The following is an 18,729-nucleotide window of genomic DNA, read 5'->3' on the forward strand; positions in this document are numbered from 1 at the left end:
TAAATAATGATCAGGTTATCATAAAATATATTCAGAAGACCAACTGTTTTGAAGCAATGAGAAGAAAATGAACATGGTGGTCAACAATTGTTAGGTGAAATCATGAATACTTTGTGTATTTTGCCAAAATAACACAACAGACATTAGCTCATACAAGGCAGAGATATTGGCACTAGTAAGCAAAAGCTGAAATGATATAAATAGCTTCTCAAACTGGTAATAAAATGTTTCTTGGTACATCCTAGTAATGCATTACAGCTATTTTCCACATAGACAATGTAATAATAAAATGGCTAAGAAACTGACACCATTCTCTACTGGCACTGAGGTAGCATGTCAAAAAGTGCGACATATCAGATCCTCTTTTAGTAAGACAAACTAAGCATATGGTAAAACAGCCAAATACAATGAATTTTAGAGCTCATTTCATACAGTGAAATAACCAACTGTAACTAAAGAAAGGACATACAACTTACTCTTTTATCTGGAAGACAAACTATACCAACCTGTATCCTGATCTCTTCTTCTACTTCTCTGCGTTTTTCTTCTTTGATCAATTCTGCATCATACTTCTGGTCAAAGTTCATGCACTCATCTTTATGTTTCCAGTAGTCTGAAAAAAGAAAACATAAGGAACACACTATAAGCTATGATTCAATAGTACCTGTTCAACTCTAAAAAGTCTATTGCATAAGAATTTTCATTTTATACTCCTTTGATTGCATGCTACTACTGCATATACTGTGTCTTTGTAAGACTAGCTGATTTGCTTTCTATTCTGCTGTTTTATTTTCAGTTGTGTCATAACTAGATTTTATTAACTTTTGTTATAATATCATAATTTCTCTTGTATTGTTTTCTCACCGTGATGCTTTTTTTCCCAGGTCTAGGCTAAAAAAAGGAGTTATTCCCAAATAAGCCATTACAGTCATAAAATAATAAACAAACAAATAAATAAATATAAATAAAATGCTACACAAAATCAGAGTAAACTAGTAATTATAATGTTAAAAGGTACAGGCACTTAAAAAGTAAAACGGATAAACTTGAGAAAACAGAATTATTTGATTCTGACCAAATTCAAAGATATCATCTGTGCTGTGTATAAGACACAGAGTGGGGTATATTTCAGTTGCTGTGCTAATTAATGAGCAGTCCATGACTATGTACACCTGTCAGTATACATTCTGTCTGCCAGGGACTGAAATGCTGAGTGTACTCTGCATGAGCACAGAATACCATAAATTCCAGCACTGCATCAACCACTAAGAGGGGTACAGCAGTAAAATACAATTGTAGAGTACCCCTCACAAAGTAGGATACTGCTGTTCTCCATCCAACTAGATACAAAATCAAGAGTATTTAATTTGCAATGATATGCTATTTTTATTTGGAATTAAAGCAAACATACATGTCCTACAATTGCTGTTTTCCCCATAAGCTCAATATGCTTTTACAAAATTAAAATAAATAAATAAAATCTTTTCCCCCAAACTAATGGATGAGTTTGGATAAAAAAGACAAAGTAAATAAAATAATTCTCTCTACCAACAGTAGGATATGACTTTTATTTATACTAAGGAAGGTTTTACTTAAATACACTCAGCCTCTATATATCTCTGTTTTATACTTGCATATCACAAAAATATGTCATTTTAAGTCACAACAGGAGCATAAAGAACATGCGGTTTTAAACACACTGACAGACATTATAAAACATTATTTAAAAATGTTTCTGAGCACAAAAGAAAGAAAACATTTTAAAAATGTACAAAGACGCACACATACATATATATATCCTTCACATGAGGAGGGTTGAGCAACATTTTATCAAGACCTGACTTGTTGATCCTATTTCACTGAGTCTCAATTAATCTCCTACACAGAGTGAGGAGAGTAGACTTGTCCACCCCATCAGAGGGACCATGTTTAAGCCCACTCATGTGTTTTGCTGCTTTATGTTTCATTTAAATGAGCTCAGTATATTACACATTGAACATATTCTAGTCTATGATTGTTCAAAATGTCAATCACAATCAATTGATTCAAACATTTCAAACAATCAAATTACCAAACACCTAAAACATTGCAAGTACAAATGACTGAAAAAAGAAAATAATTTCCTTTTGTAATCAGTAAACCAAAACTCTACCATAATATTCATACCTAATTTGTCTGAATACTGGCAGTGTTACAGAAATAGTTTTTCTAAAGAAAGCTGGGAGTTAGGGCTAGGGTTATCACATATTACTAAGACTGGGAGAGGGACTTCACTTCTCATCCACTGTGCTATTTTAGTAATGTGTTGCTTCATTTTGTCTACACCACCCTCTGAAGGGGAAAAAAGACAACATGCAGGTACCCCATTATAAAAGACCCAAAGTAAATAAAACAATTCTCTCTATCATCAAACTACCACTACACAAGACAGCACTCACTCACCATGCATATGTGGACATGTCTACACACACACACATACACTAAAATATATCCTCTAACTTAACCCTAAACACTCATATTCACAAACACACTCAATGTATCCCCTTACCAAATCCTTACTCTTCTGCTTACCTACACACACTTGCTTGCACACACACACACACACACACACACACACACACACACACATATCACACAAACACACTGCATAATTTATCTACTTCAGGAATATCTTCTTCGTATCAGCAATCTGATTCTAAGGAAACTATAGTATTATAGGTTCATAAATCCATAGATACATGCTAGGCTATCAGCCACCAGGGATTTTATAAGCCTATCCATGCAACCCAAATAAATTCCTTCCACTTAAAAGATGTGCTTTTTAATTGGGAGGGGGGTATTTTCTGTAGGTTCATAGATATATACTGGGCTAGCAACCACTTGGCTCTGATCTACTCAGTCAGCCTTCCCTGTCAAACAGTAAGAAAACACACACAAAACACACACACACAAACACTAATTTAGATTATCAAAGCAATTTTATATATATATATATATATATATATATATATATATATATATATATATATATATATATATATATATATCTACATATATATATACATGCATACACACACACACACACACACACACACACACACACACACACACACACACACACACACACATACACACACACACACATATCACACAAACACACTGCATAATTTATCTACTTCAGGAATATCTTCTTCGTATCAGCAATCTGATTCTAAGGAAACTATAGTATTATAGGTTCATAAATCCATAGATACATGCTAGGCTATCAGCCACCAGGGATTTTATAAGCCTATCCATGCAACCCAAATAAATTCCTTCCACTTAAAAGATGTGCTTTTTAATTGGGAGGGGGGTATTTTCTGTAGGTTCATAGATATATACTGGGCTAGCAACCAGTTGGCTCTGATCTACTCAGTCAGCCTTCCCTGTCAAACAGTAAGAAAACACACACAAAACACACACAAAACACACACACACAAACTTTTAGTTATGTACTCACCATAACTTCAGATGTTTGGGATCCATCTCGCCTACATTCTGAATGATGGGTTCGGAGCCGATCCCTCGGCTCCGACTCGGCACGCTTATGCCAAAGAGCGAAGTCTCTTACTGGCTGAGCTTACCATATCCCAGGATGCACCACTACCAGTCCCCCAGATCTAGTTTGTCCGCATACATGCACACATGCATACCCTGCTTATATAACATCGTCAGATGAAACAAGATAAAACAGTAGAACTCAAAACCGTTCAATCTCTTCTGATCTCCAAGGCAGGGGGAAGGAGGGTGGGTATTAGGAATGTATGGATCCCAAACATCTGAAGTTATGGTGAGTACATAACTAAAAGATGTTATGTGATCCTATCTCGCCTAAATTCTGAATAATGGGACAGCGTCCCTAGCACCTGAATCCTGGGTGGCTCACTGGAAAACACTCCTGAGTACCGTGGAACCAAATGAAGCTCGTCCTCTAGATGCCACATCCAATTTGTAGTGGGAAATGAAAGTGTGCGGATTGGACCAAGTAGCCGCAGCACAGATTTCCGATATAGCGAGCTTGGAATGAAAAGCTATAGAAGTAGCCATAGCTCTGGTAGAATGAGCCTTGATAGATGTTGTAAGCTGCTTATTCGAAGAAGAATAAGCCTGAGTTATGCAATCTCTGATCCATTTTGAAATAGTAGCTTTTGTGATGGTTTGGCCCAGTTTATTATCTGAGAAGGACACAAACAACTGGTCTGACTTACGGGTTGCTGAGTCCTGTCTAAATAGAAGCGTAATTGCCTGTGAACATCCAATTTATGAAGAGTGTATTCTGCTTCATTGGAGAATTTTGGGAAGAAAACCGTAGCTCTAGAGATTGTTGGAGGCAGAAACTAGAACAGACCTTTGGGACAAAGGATGGATTAGGCCTAAGTGATACTCTATCCTTGTGGAAGATCAAGTACGGTGGCTTAATAGACAGGGCTTGAAGCTCTGAAACTCTTCTTGCCAAGTAATTGCAACTAAGAAGGCAGTTTTCCAAGACAGATATTTTAACTCGCATGTAGCAGCCGGTTCAAAAGGGGAAGATGTTAATGCGCGAAGCACCAAATCAAGATCCCATGGAGGTGCAGGATGAAAAATTGGTGGTCTTAATAGGCTCGCACCTTTAATGAAAGTTTTGCATAGTCTGCTGCTCATCAAAGGAGGATCCATGGATTCGTGGAATTTAGAGATAGCCGCTAGTTGGACTTTAATAGTTGAGACAGAAGATCCCTGATTAAACAGGGATGTTAAAAATTTCAAGACCTCTGGGACAGGAGCAGTGATAGGGTCTAAGCCCTTGAGTTGAGCCCAGATAGCAAACCTCTTCCACTTACTAAGGTACAATTTGTTAGTGGTGGGTTTGTGGGCCGAAGATAAAATGTGAACAACTTCCGGGTCTAGTGTGTGTCGTCTAACTAAAGTCGGAAGTGGAGGAGCCAAGCTGTCAATTTCAAAGATTGAAGGGACTGATGTCGAAGTCCCGACTGATGGATTAGCAAGTCCGGAATCAGGTCTAAAGTCCACGGATCGTCCACTGCATGCTTCTTCAGGTAGGGAAACCATACCTGACGAGGCCAGTATGGGGCAATCAGTATCATTGAAGACCCCAGTTGAGAGGCTTTTGAATAACTCTGGGAAGAAGCGGAATTGGAGGAAAGGCATAAAGTAGCCCTGTTGGCCAAGGTTGTGCTAGAGCATCCATGGCTGGTACTCCCTGATGTGGGATCAAGGAGAAGAACCTTTGGCACTTGGTGTTTAATGGAGTTGCAAATAGGTCGCAGCATGGTTGCCACCATCTCCTGAAAACCTGAGCTGCTACTGTGTGGCTTAGAGACCACTCGTGAGGAGAGAGAATTGTCCTGCTCAATTTGTCTGCCAATATATTTGACTTTCCGGGATGTGGGTCGCTACCAAGAAGCGGTTGGTAGCTACAGCCCATTCCCACACTCTCATGGCCTCTCTGCAAAGGCGGTACGATCTGGTCCCTCCTTGTTTGTTCAGATACCAAACCACCGACATGTTGTCTGTGTGGATGGCGATGATGCCCTGAGGAAGAAACTTGTGTAAGGCTTGTAGGGACAGAAGTACAGCCCTCATCTCCAACACATTGATGTGGAGAAGAGCTTCGTCTGGAAGCCAGGAGCCCTGAACTAGCCTGCCCAGACAATGCCCCCCCCACCCTATCTGGGAGGCATCTGTCGTCAGGGTAACCACTGGAGAGGGAAGAACAAAGGGGTTTCCTTGATCCAAATTGGATGTCTGAAGCCACCAGCGAAGGTCCCTTTTGCATATATCCGTAATCATGATGTGATGATTGAGGGGAAGATCCTGAAAGGACCATTGCGTTGACAATAGCCACTGAAGAATCCTCATGTGCAATCTTGCCAGAGGGACTAAAAGAACCATGGCAGACATTGAGCCTAGAACTTGTAGAACCATCCTGGCTGGGGCTTTGGATCTCGAGATCAGAGCTTGAACTTGGCCCTGTAAAGTTTGGATCCTTTCGCAGGAAGAAAGACGCATCAATCTTGAGTCTATTTCTGCTCCTATGAACTTTATGCTGAGAGGGCAGCAAGACAGACTTTGACCAATTGAATGTAATCCCCAGGGTAACACCCAGGGAGATAGTGGCTTTGAGGTTGTCCATTAGTAGATGCCTGGTGGTGGCAGTCAGGAGCCAGTCATCCAGATAGGGAAACACTTGGAATCCAAGACTTCTCAGGTGAGCCGTCACTACTGCCAAACACTTGGTGAACACCCTGGGGCCTGTGGTGAGACCAAAGGCCAGAGGCCAAAATTGGTAATGACTGACTCCCAGGCTGAAGCGCAGATACCTTCTGGACGCCTGATGTATCGGTATGTGATAATAGGCGTCCTTGAGGTCTATGGAGCACATCCAAACATCCTTCTCCAACAATGGGAGAACGGATTGTAACGTGACCATTCGGAATTTGGATTTCGTGACGGATTGGTTCAGTCTGCTGAGATCCAATATTGGTCTCAGGTCCCCTGTCTTTTGGCACTAAAAGAACCTGGAGTAATTTCCTGATCCGATCTGGTCTGTGGGGACCGTTGGATGACTCCTTTTTCTAGCAGCTTTAAAGCTTCTGCGGCTGCCATTTCCCTTTGACTGGGTGGTGGGTCCGGGATTCTTTTGGACGGTGGGGGCGAGAATGTGAATGGGATGGTGTAACCTCCGGCAATGATCCGAAGCACCCATCTGTCCTGAGTGATTGACTCCCAGGCTTTTAGGTGCTTGGCAAAACGACACCCGACTGGCTCGGAGCAGCACAGCCGGGCAATCCCTCATGACGTGTGGGAGGCTGAAGAGCCACGAAAGGACTCGCGGTCTCCAGAATTGCGGGGCCCTCTGCCGCCTCTGGGATGGCGTCTCCCTGAAAAATTTCCCCGTCCTCTGCCTCTGGAAGGATTCTTCCTGAGGTTGGCAGAAAAACTTACGGGATGTGCGGCACCACATGTTCCCCTCCTTTAGCCTTGGGGTAAGGCCGAAGGGAGTGGAATAACGGCACCTACGGCAGATAAAGTTTTTCCCTCTTGCTCACAGCGGGTAAGGGTGTCTTTAACCTTGGGTCCAAACAAGGAGGACCCATCAAAGGGGGCGTCGGCGAAGGAAGACTTGAAGGCCTCCGCAAACTGACACAAGCGGAGCCAGGCTTGTCTTCGTAGAGCCACGCCTGTGCCTGCCGCTCTACCCGCCCCTTCGGCCGCATAGGAAATGAGCCTCATGGACGAGTTAGAAATTGATGTAAGGATAGCCAACTGAGAGCTAACCGACTGGGCTAGCTGCTCAGGTAGGTTACCCGAGAGGGAATCTGACAACTCCTTGACCAGATCCCTCTGAAGCCTGGTAAAATGTGCCAAATAATTCAGAGACCTTAAAGTAAAGGCCGCTGAAGTCAGGGTGCGCTTCCCGTACCTGTCCATACTCCTAGACTCCTTATTAGGAGGATGGATGGACGTTGAAGCCTCTGCCACGACCTGTTGTGTAGCAGATGCCACCACCATGGCATCTACAGCCACGCCTTTAGTGAGGAACGCCTTCGGGGAGCAGACAAAAATTTATTTGGACGAGAAGGACTGGTTCCACGGTATCTGGATGTTCCCACGCCCTTCGACAAACTAAATCCAGAAGCTCGTCAAAGGGCGGAGACACCCAGGAGGCGGAGGGCTGAGCCCCAAAGGCCTTGAGGAGCACTGACTCGTCAGTAGAGGGGGGTTTGGATATCCAGCCGCCTCGTTGTTTGAGGATCTCTAAGATGTCTGCAAAGGAGACATCATCCGAGGACGACTTCAGGGACCCCTCTGCATCATCCAGATCAGTGTCTGAAGTAATAGACTCGGGGGAGTCCACGTGCTTCCTCTTGCACGATCTCTTCCTTGGGGGTTCCTCCGAAGAAAGCTCAGAAGAACCCTCAGGAGGAGGGGAACCCCCACTGGGGGTAACCTCAGGCCCCGGGGCTCCGCTGACTACGGACAAGGGAACTGCCAAAGACCCAGTCTCCACGCCTAGGGAAGGTGCCGGTAAAGCCGGGGAGATGGCCGAAGAGGACTTGGCCAAGGCACTCCTCATGGCTCTGAAAGCCGGACCCCCAGAATCCTGGGAGTGTCCGGTCTCCGGAGCCGTGATAGTCGACGGAAGACCCGCAGCCGAAGCACCGAGGGGAGGCTCGGAACCGAAAGCATAGGTCCCGAAACATCACCCCCGGGTCCAGCCGAAGACGTCCACGTACCAAACTCGGACCCGAAGGCCCGGGTTGGAGTAAGGGTCGGAGCCGACCCTGAGATCTCCATCGGCTCCAACAGCACCTGCTCCGACGGAGCCGAAGCAGTCGGAGGAGGAATGGCAATGGGGTGGGCCAAGGTCATCGGCTCCGAAGCCAACTGGGTCGGAACCGAAACAAATTTTTGGAAGACTGGGGACTGGAACAGTCTTTGGAGCACCCTGTCTATATCAGAATCTGACATCCTCGAAGACCGAGAGGAAACAGAACGGGTCCGAGAAGGCCTCTCCAACGGCCCCAAAGGGCTAGGGGACGGCTCCGAGGCGACTCGATGAGAATCGGCACCGAGGGAATCCACACCAGTTTCCATCGGTGCCGAGGTGGACTTCGCGCCGAGGAGAGTGTCTGAGCGGGCAACCTTTGTCGGCTCCGAGAGCAGTGGAGCCGACGAAGATGACCCGCCTCGATGCCCCAGCTATCGGCTCCGGCCAGAGGAGTCGATACTGGTGGCATCGAGGCAGACCGTTCGACCTCGGCTCCAAGTCCTTGGAGCCGAAGGAGAGGCCTGCCTTTGTTTCTTAGCGATCGGATCCGACGGACTGGTCGGAGCCGACGCCTTTCTTTTGGCGGAGAAGGAGAGGATGCCAAAGCTTCTTCCAAAGAAGGTTTAATTAATCCCTTAAGAATTAATTTATTTTTCCTCTCCTGGAGGACCCTTGTGGAAAAAGCATGACATACACTACATGATTCCTGTAAATGCTTTGCCCTAAGCAATACACACATAGCGAGTGATCGTCCGTGATGGACATTTTGAAGCTACATTTTACACATTTCTTGAAGCCCGAAGGCCTGGGATTCTGAGACATTATGGAAATTTTCAAAGGTAACTGAAAGAACACTTGTAATACACCTAGAGTAGGCTTTACAGTTATCACTGCAAAACTGTGAGTTAATCAAACACAGCACAAACTCTGTAATATAATAATTTCTCCGTTAGTTCTTTAAGAAGAGAAAGTAAATGATTCAAAAAGAACCAAGTCACCTACAAACAAAAAGACCGGAAAGGCCTTTCCAGACAAGAGGTACTCCTAGTCACTCACAACACAAGAATTCACCAAGTGAATTTTGTCAAACACACTCAAAACACAAGAATAGCTGTTAAAACAGCTTTTGTAGAAAAAGAAGAAAAACCTGACAGAAAAACTAGTGAAATAATCACTACTTAACTCAGCCAGCTCGAGACCACGTCTTCACTTGTTAGCGGCAAACGAGATCTGGGGGACTGGTAGTGGTGCATCCTGGGATATGGTAAGCTCAGCCAGTAAGAGACTTCGCTCTTTGGCATAAGCGTGCCGAGTCGGAGCCGAGGGATCGGCTCCGAACCCATCATTCAGAATGTAGGCGAGATAGGATCACATAACATCACTAATTTAGATTATCAAAGCAATTATATATATATATATATATATATATATATATATATATATATATATATATATCTACATATATATACATGCGTACACACACACACACACACACACACACACACACACACACACACACACACACACACACACACACACACACACACACACACACACACATACTAACATACACAGTACTTACTTGGATTACCAAAGCAATCTGAGAAGGGCAAGACTGACTACAGTATACTTTTTAGCATTTAGCATTTAGTTTGACAAATTTTTGGTACACCAAGAATTTATTAGGGAGAGTTTTTTCTGGAAGGTTTGGGTGTCAAAGGGTGCATTAACAACAATCTCCAGTTTAGAGTCACTGGTAAACTTTGCTAGCTTGGTATCTTGGCTGTCTGCTTGGAAATCTGAAAAGTGAAGATCAAAAAGGAGTGGTCCTAGCATTGACCCCAGAGGGACACCACTGGTCACATTCAGACTATCTAATGAGGCACCTGCAGCTTGCACTGTGTGGACTTTGTACCTGTGTGTTATCCATTTTACCATATATGGGTTTATTGTTTAAACACTTGACTTTTCTATGATGCCAGCAGGGGGAACGATGTTGAAGACCTTGGCCAGGACAAGATACAATACACCATGTGTACTGCATGGTCAGTGTTTACAGTCTTTGTAACCATTCTAAAGAAGCTTACAGATTCAATAAACAGAACCTTGCCTTCAAAAAGCCAAACTGTTGGGGATCACATCTAATAATATTCTTGATATCATAGTTTATGAGGCCAACTACAATATTTCCACAGTTTTACAGATGAGGCTTGTAAGACTGATAGGTTTGCATTTACCTGAGTTGGTTGTAAGGCCACCATTATGGAAGGACATCACCACTGCAGTGTACTACTACCCATCAGGGGTTAAACTTAGGTTAAACATTTTAAAGAGCGGGACTACAAAGGCACGTTTAACACTGTTAATTAAGAAACCAGGTACACTGTCAGATCCCATGGAAGAAATATTTTTGACTTGGTTAGCACTTTCAATAAATGATCATTAGAGATAATTTGGGGCACAATTAAAATTTCACTACTGACCAGTGGCAGCTGGTGACTTCAAATCAAAGGGGGGCTGCAGGAGACAGCTGAATGGGTGGGTGTCAATGGGAAGGGGTGTGGCCAACTAGAAAGGGGAGGAGCTATGCTCAAAACCACAAAAACTAACTAAATACACTGCCCTGGGTGCCAAACCGTCTTTATGAGACTCCAATCAAGACAAAATGAAGTGTAGAAGAATAAAAATATTTCAATGCATTGGCTGCATGACAGCTTACTTAATATCTAGATGGAAACAAAAAGGTTGTGAGGCATGAAAAAATAAATTACTTTTTAAATACATTAATGGAATGCCAGTCAAAATCAAGTATAAGAAAAACAAGCAGCACTCAACTCAAACCACTTCTTGCACTGCAGTTCTAATTATAATTTATATTCAGCTTTATTAAAGTATCAAGTAACATGCTGAAAGTAGAAATCTCTGATGCCCCACTTGTAAAAATGTTTCTTATCCAAAAAGACCTGCTGCCTGACAACTATCTACTTGTTTCATGGGGAAAACATGATCAAAGTAAAAAATGAAAAGCAAACAAGAAATAAGCTCAAGATATATTGCTTAAAAGGATTACTGTACAGGTTATGGACCACACGATTGGCATTCTGTTTAGTTTACGGGTAAAGCCTGCAGAGATGACTGGAAGTCTCCAAGTGTAATGAGCTTCTTAAAATAATGTAATCCTGTCCTTTATTACAAATACTGTCATATGCATTTCAATATCCAAGGCTTATACATTATCTAGTTAAGTATTCTCTAAATGGCAACAACAGAAAGGCTTTCAATGTTGGCAATTCTTTAACAGTATGCTTATTACAGCTTACTTGCATCTTACAATCTCAGCCAAGCTTACCTGATGGTCATTAAAGTATTGCTACTTAAACACAGAGCAACAGGCACTTTGAGTAATAAGCATAAATCAACAGTACAAAAAATATGACAGAAACCAGACCATTCTGCAAAAATCAAGGACGGATGAAAAGCCACTCTAGTACTTGTGTCTACCTTGGATGGGGGGGATACTCTGCACATTTACACTGCATAACTACTCCTTGCCTTGCTTCGACAAATCCAGAGTCACTACATGGGGGAGTGGGGTGCAACAAGTATGTCACAATTTGAAATGTCTCTGGCTGATTGTGATGGCCCTGACACATTTGTCATACCTCTCAACCTCAGAGCAAGAAATCTGGACAAAGCCATACAAAGAAGTGGGACAAAGGCCCCAAAAATAAGGACAATTTTTAAATATTGCTCTTATAAACTTAGAAAGATAATAGAATAGGTCTTGCGTTAGTATGAATTTTCTGAATGGTATGAAATCCGAAACTCAAATGTCTGTCATTATTTTCTAACTTCAGTCTTTAATGATTTGTCACTAATTTGCCAACAAAATCACGATTTTATGAAAAATAGACCAAAAATGTGATGTAAAAATATAAAATAGCCACACAATACAGCTGGGAACCTGTCAAAGAAGGAACACTTTAATATTAGTACTGCTAACTTGAGCAGCTGACAAAATAAAATAATCTACATGGATTTCTGAAATAAAAGTAATCTATAACTCTGATTATTATAGTCATTTCTTAATTGTAAACCCTCCATGTTTTCTTCCAAAATTGCTATTTTGCGGAGGGATTATTAGGGGGAAGAGCAACATTTTGAGCCAAAATCAGGGACAGTTGAGAGGTTTGGCTATGCCTAATTCTATAAAGCAATTTGTTTGCATGTACCTCTCAACCTGTTAATGCAATAAATCTGGACAAGGCCAAATATATTGGGGGGACATATAAACAGTACTAAAAATTGCTCTTGTATAAACTGAGACAGTTGATAGAACAACAGGTCTTACTTTAGCATGCATTTTTTGAAGGTTATGAAGTCTGAAACTCAGTGTCATTATTTAGTGACTTAATTCCTAAATGATTTGCCAGAAAACCACAAATTTTATGAGGAACAAACCAAAAATAAGAAGCAAAAATCTATTCATTCTTTGAAAATCTGGACAGTTGGGAGGTATAGTTCAGCTGGGGCTGTCTTTAAGTTTGCCGCCCTTCCCCCTCACAAAATCATGGTCGAATTGACCCTCCCCCTGCAGCCATTCCAATGATCCATTACTTGGCTATTTCACTCCATTTACCATAAGCACTAATGTGCATACTGATTTACTTCTATGATGATTTGGACTTCATTTGAAAGTTTTATTTTGCATTTTACAGCACAAACACTAAGACATCTGCTAAACAAACTTAGCATTAAAACTTCTCTGCCCTTGAAACTCACATCCATTGAAACAACATTGAAACCCACATTCAAAGAAAATACATTTTACCATTTGCAGATAAAGATTAATTCTGGGCTGTTTTCAAATCATAGGCCCCTTGCATATGAAACATACATGTGCTCTTTGATACACCTTCCTATTGTTTTGAACATTTTTCCAGTAAACTATGAAACAAAACACATGCACCAATAATGACAAAACTGCCCAATTCAGAACATCTTTCCAGTAAACAATGAAACAAAATGCATGCACCCATAATGACAAAGCTGCCCAGTTCCAAACAATTCCATCATAAAAGTCTACTCAAACTTCTACAGTCCACCATTATCAGTAAATATGCACAATTCTACAGTTCACTATTATCAGTAAATATGCACAATTCTACAGTCCACCATTATCAGTAAATATGCACAATCTCTGAAGAAGTATGATGACAAGCTAGTAATATTGCAATAGGAAATGGATGGCAAACTGATAACAGGCTCATAGTTAGTATCTTAACTTTTTCAGTACGGCAGCATCCACCCCTTGTGGGAGTAGAACCAACAACCTTCTGCATCAAAAGCAAGTACACAACCTGTTGTACTATTAACAATGTAAACTGACTTAGCATAAGCAGCACTAAACTTATCTTCCCCTGCAGCTCTCAGCTCCTTGTAAAATCTACTCAATACTCAACTGCATCTCAACTTCGCAGCACAAGAAATCTGGAAAAAACCAAATTTATTGGGGGGGGGTGGGTCAAAAGTCCAAAAACCAGGGACACATTAAACATTCCTTGTATAATCTTGGAAAGTTGCTAGAATAAAATGCTGTGTTACCACCATGCATTTTACTGCCAAGGTCACTGTGCAAAAGAGTCAGAGCAACATACCACTATGCCAAATCAGCTGCTTTGTGAAAGAAAAATGCTGTGTTACCACCATACATTTTACTGCCAAGGTCCCTGTGCAAAACAGTCAGAGCAACATACCACTACACCAAATCAGCTGCTTTGTGAAAGAGAGGAAGACTGAAACTTAAATGGCTATCATTTAATGGATTCAGTTCTCACCATAGCTGTCAACCTGTTAGCACAAAACACCTGGACAAACCCAGTAATGAGGGAATACAGCCCTCAAACATATTCAGTGAATTCAGTTCTTGCCATAGCTGTCAACCTTAGCACAAAAAACCTGGACAAAGCCAATAATGGGGTAATACAGTCCCAAAAATAAGGACAAATTTCAAATATTCATCTTATAAACTTAGAAAATTGCTAGATTAAAAAGTTGTGTTATTATGTATTTTCTGAAGAATATGAAGTCTGAAATTCAAATGCCTGTCAATGTTACTTCTGAAGGAACAAAAACAATTTTCAGCAGAGGCCCAGGGAGAAATACTGCAGACACATGTCTTTGTAAAATGGCAGGACACTAGAGCAAATCCACACAAACACAGGGATGAGATGCAGACTCCACACAGAAGGCACCCCAGCCAATAATCAAACCAGAAAACCTATAGCTGTGAGGCAACAATGCTACCACTGCACCATCAAATATGTAAGGAATTAAACATTCAGAAACCTGAAGTCTGAAATTCAAATGCCTGTCAATTTTATTTAACATTTGTTAATCAGGACAGTCTGACTTGGTACAAAAAAACAATTTTCAGCAGAGGCCCAGGAAGAAATAATGCAGGCATGTCTTTGTAACATGGCAGGACACAAAAGCAAACCCACACAAACACAGGGAGAAGATGCAGACCCCACACAGAAGGCACCCCAGCCAAGAATCAAACCTGAGAATCTGCAGCTGTGAGACAACAATGCTACCACTGCACCATCAAATATCAAGCATTGCAACATTTAGAAACCACAGATATTATGAGGAACAGATCAGATCAAATATGAGGCAAAAATCTGCAATTTTTTTTACAAATGGTGGAGGGTAGGGAATTCAGGTCCTTAACACCTGCATACAAGGTACAGGGTTCAAGCCTGAGGTATTCCCTACCACACCACCATGAGTTTGTTCTAGCCACCAGTATATAGCAACTGGGGCATTTTCACACACAGACACACACACACACACACACACACACACACACACACACACACACACACACACACACACCCTTACCTGGAGCGATCCCTTCAATCCATGCCCACGATCCCTTCGCACCATTAAATCCATGCCCATGACCTCACGATCCCATCACGTGCATCCACCATGTGAGATTTCCCCGATGAGACTCCAGTCTGCCACCACGTGAGATTTCCCCGACGAGACTTCAGTCTGCCTGCCGACATTGCAGTCTGAGTTGGCTCCATTTCCTGCGACAGTCTATGCAGTTACAACTGCATAGACTTCTGGGATGTCTGTTGTTAAGTGTTTCCTAATCTGGACTGCTGCTGAGACAGTCTGCGCATGCTCCAGACTGTCTCAGCAGCAGTCCGGACTAGTGCGCATGCGAGACAGTCCGCGATTTTTTTTATTTTTCTTTTTTATCTTAATTTTCTTTCTTTTTTTTAATTTTTTACAGCTGGGGGGGCTGCAGTCCGGCAGTCAAATAGCACGGGCCGCCCCTGCTACTGACTCAGAATAGAAGGCACCATTATGAAAAATAAACAAGCAATAATAAAAAACACCACTAGCAAATAAAGGTACCTGCACAGTTCGAAAAGAGGTACCATAAAATAGAAAATAATAAAATCAGCTGTGCAGAGTCCACCCAGGCAGTCGTTTGAATAGTAACTTTTCAGATAAAACACCAGTAAGCAATCCAACAAGGTACTTAAAAACCATCTAACACAAATTCAAGTGTCTGTTCAGACCATTATTCAGACCGCAAAACTCTTTCGAATAGTTTCCTCCAATAAAAATCCAAAATTAGATTCAAAAGTATTTATTAACTTAAAAAACAAAGTGGTAAGCGCATTTGCTATGTAGCTTTCTCAAACCATAATACAACCATTCACAAAGCTGGTATATATATATATATATATATATATATATATATATATATATATATATATATATATATATATGTATGCATAGTAATTACCTTATTATATTCAATTAAGTAATAAATTAATAAATTAATCAGCTTTTAACTCAGTTTTTAAAAAGCACGCAGACAATAAAAAACTTAAATAAACCACATATATATTCTGGAATAATTTATATTAAATCATTTAAAAAAACTATATCAAATTCATTAAAAATGTTTTCATATATTAAAACCTATACTTAAACTTTTAATATTTAATATTTAAATTTCCTACCTTTTAACATAGGTTTTAGAGGAATTTTATCATTAAGGCCAGGGGGATTATGTGCCTGCAGTCTGATTATCCAGTCTGTTTCTATTTGTTCAGTTCAATTTCTTATATCTCCCCCTCTTTGACTAGGTATATTAATTTGTATAATCATGAACTTAAAAGAATGTATAGAACCTTCTTTTAAAACATGTTTTGAAAGTGCATTAACTTCAGATTTCATCCTAATTTGATAAATGTGCTCCCTTATTCTATTTTTCAACTTCCTGTCCATTTTACCTACATAGAACGCATTACACTCCGAACAGGTAGCCAAATACACTAAGTGTTCTGTGTTACATGACCCATTAACATTAAAAGTATAGACTTTAGAAGTAAGGGGATGCACAAATAAATTACTGCTATTAATATGTGTGCAGAAATTACATTTACTACATGATACGGTACCATTGAAACCTACTGCATCAGTTTTAAGACTATCTGAAAAACATAATAACCTATGTAAATTATTTTTATTTTTATATATAAATCGAGGGTATTCACCCACTAGTTCCTTAATATCAGGGTTAGTAGTTAAAATATCCCAGTGTCTACTAAAAACATCCTTAACTGACTTTATATCCTGAGTATAGAATAGAGCTATTTTCTGCTGTTTCCCTTCATTTCTATTCTCTACTTTATGTAAGTCTTTGTAGTAGCTACTACCTTTATCTGAAAAGTAAGGACATGCTTTATTTTCCCTTTCTTGACAGACACTCAAAAAGCATTCCTCTACTTCTACAAATTTGTAATTACGAGCTAGTAACCTCTTATTCAAAACTTCTAGTTCAGCTTCATAATTACTCTGTAAAGGGTTTAACCTAGACGCTTTTATGGCTTGCCCTTTTATAATGTTAGTAAAAATATGTTGTGGGTGCATACTACTTCTATGTAACAGTGTATTCTTATAACAATTTTTCCTGTGCACCCCAGTATTAAAATCCCCATTCCATAAACACTGCACAGATACATCTAAAAAAGCTATACTATCCTTAGAACTAGTCATAGTAAATTTTAAAAATGAAGTTGATGAGTTCATCTCTCTATAAAATCTGCTCAAATCATCTGCTGAACCAACCCAAAGGAAAAACAAATCATCTACAAATCGTCTGTAAAAACAGACGAATCTTTGAAACATTTCAAGATGAAAAAGTCTTTCTTCTTCTCATAGTGCCATTACTAGATTGGCGTAGCTATTGGCACATGAAGTGCCCATAGCTACCGCCATCCTTTTGTAAATATAAGCGTTCTTCAAACAAAAAAACATTATTTTCTAACACCAATTTAAGGAATAAACAGATAAGATCTCTCCTATTCTCTGACAGATTAGAATGTTTGTCAAGGTATAATTTAATACTCTTAATTCCTATATCATTGGGTATATTTGTAAATAATGAATTAACATCCATGGTCACCATAGTAACTATACCAGTGTCCTTTAAGTTTATAGTTTCACCATAGAAGTCTAATAAAAACTGTTTAGAGTCCCTCAAAATAAAAATATTTGAGTTCACTATAGGTCTTAACATCTTCTCAGTAAAAACTGATAAGGATTCTGTGACCCACCCTTGACCCGACACAATAGGTCTCATTGGAGGGGCAGCTGGGTCTTTATGTACTTTAGGTAACCCTTGGATCATCGGAATAGTTGGTGTATCAGTAAACAAAAAATTATACATAGTTAAGTCAATAATTTCTTTCTTACACAACTCATCCAAAACCTTGTGTACCCTTAAAATATACTCTTGGGCTCTAATTATATGTATAGATTCATAATAATTTGTGTCACTCAACATCTCAAACATACTCTTTTTATATGACACCTTATCCATTATAACTATAGGGCCACCCTTATCTGCTGGTCTGATAGACATGTTTCTGTCATTCCTCAGATTCTGTAATGCTTTAAAGTGTCTTGGCATTAAATTACGCTTATTAAGAATAACTTGCCTATCTTCCTTCATTTTAAACAAATCCTTTACAACAATTTTACTGAAAGTATCTAATAAGGGATGTAAAGTAGGTACAAAGGTACTGGGTTTCCTAAAATATTCCTCAGTTGTCCTTGTTTCATTATTAGCATACAACATTTTCAATTGTACATTTCTGACAAATAATTTAACATCAAGGATTGTTTCAGTAACATTGCTAACTTTGGATGGAATGAACAAAAGGCCCTTATTCAATACCTCCATTTCAAACTTATTAAGAGGTCTGTGGGACAGATTCCAGACTAAGTCATCCTCTCCCACATTTTCTTTATAGTTGGTTCTTTCATATCCATCCCTGTAGCCTTTCTTTTCTGTCTCCCTCTGCTCATTGAGCGATTTCTCC

At 40.4% G+C, this 18,729-nt stretch overlaps 1 long non-coding RNA gene across 1 annotated transcript in view; it reads right to left on the reverse strand.

Annotated features, from left to right (window-relative positions):
- Positions 1-514: 514 nt before the first annotated feature.
- LOC122792984 overlaps positions 515-18,729 on the reverse strand; it is an 84,438-nt gene continuing 66,223 nt past the window's right edge. The window contains exon 2 of the long non-coding RNA XR_006363435.1: positions 515-613. This is a non-coding gene — a long non-coding RNA (uncharacterized LOC122792984). The remainder of the gene's footprint in view (positions 614-18,729) is intronic.

Source organism: Protopterus annectens, chromosome 2.part0 (assembly GCF_019279795.1).
Source record: "Protopterus annectens isolate FY-2018-M chromosome 2.part0, PAN1.0, whole genome shotgun sequence".
In the NCBI taxonomy this organism is placed as follows: Eukaryota; Metazoa; Chordata; order Ceratodontiformes; family Protopteridae; genus Protopterus; species Protopterus annectens.